The sequence below is a fragment of the Morone saxatilis genome, unplaced genomic scaffold (assembly GCF_004916995.1).
Source record: "Morone saxatilis isolate NCDOM2014 unplaced genomic scaffold, NCSU_SB_2.0 Contig20, whole genome shotgun sequence".
Classification (NCBI taxonomy): domain Eukaryota; kingdom Metazoa; phylum Chordata; class Actinopteri; family Moronidae; genus Morone; species Morone saxatilis.
Window position 1 is genome coordinate 24,830,497 of NW_023339763.1, and position 940 is coordinate 24,831,436.

The 940-nt window shown below is 40.1% G+C and overlaps 1 protein-coding gene across 3 annotated transcripts in view; it reads right to left on the reverse strand.

Annotated features, from left to right (window-relative positions):
* sytl2a (synaptotagmin-like 2a) overlaps positions 1-693 on the reverse strand; it is a 19,560-nt gene extending 18,867 nt beyond the window's left edge. For all 3 annotated transcript variants that reach the window (XM_035666519.1, XM_035666517.1, XM_035666516.1), the window contains exon 1: positions 632-693. The gene's annotated coding sequence lies outside the window, so the exon portion shown is untranslated. The remainder of the gene's footprint in view (positions 1-631) is intronic.
* Between the last annotated feature and the right edge of the window lie 247 nt (positions 694-940).

Below are 940 nucleotides of genomic sequence, written 5' to 3' on the forward strand. Positions count from 1 at the left end.
ATTCATTAACGTAATGTAAAGAATTGTTAAAAATAATCAATTCATTCTTCAGCAATCCCTATCTGGGTAGAAAAACATACAGGCAGACGTCTGGTTAATATTTATCAGACTTTTAAAAGAGCTTTAACTACAGTAGAAAACCAATGTTTTTGTTGTATTGTTTATGCTCTGAATCTAACTTTATCATACAGAAAGAGGGCTGCAGTTCATACCATGTTCAGATTTACTGTCTGTCCAGGGCAGCCTAACGAGGGTGACTGGGGATCGATCTGAATTAAACTGGATTTAAATTTCACATTGGTTGTTAGGCTGCCATATCTAGAAAATAGAAAACTGAAGAAATACAATCTGGTAGTTGAAAGGCTAGTTTACAGATCAAAATCACCACATTCCTATTTGGAGTTTTAACATGACTTTGGTAAACTGAGTTCTTATAATAACCTTACAGTAACATTTGCACTGCTCACTGGGATCAGAAAGTAATGATTTGTACCTGTCTTGAGACTTTCACTGATCATGCCTCCCAAACTGCACTGCAGCTTTTCATCTTCACAGAACAGCAGCACACAGAGTAAAGTATATCATTTACAGAAAAGACAGCAAGTGTAAAGTCAGAAAGCAGTCAGCTCACCTCTCACTGTCGCTCCTCGCTTAGTGAAGACTCAACTGCAGCTGTGGCTCCTGAGCTGCTGCAGATGGGAGGAGCTGCAGACACACAGCAGCAGGGGGCAGCACAGAGCAGCTGGAAGGTATGCCTCCAGCAGATACATATTGGTATATACTGGGCCTCATGCAGCAACATTCTCTTCAGTTTCTCTGATATTTAAGAGAGACAGTAAGAGAAGTCAGCTCCAGGTGAACCAAAAAAACATCAAAATCTGCTCTTACATAGGTGTACTGAATGACAAATCCCATTGGATCTTAAATTGCAGGCTTGTGG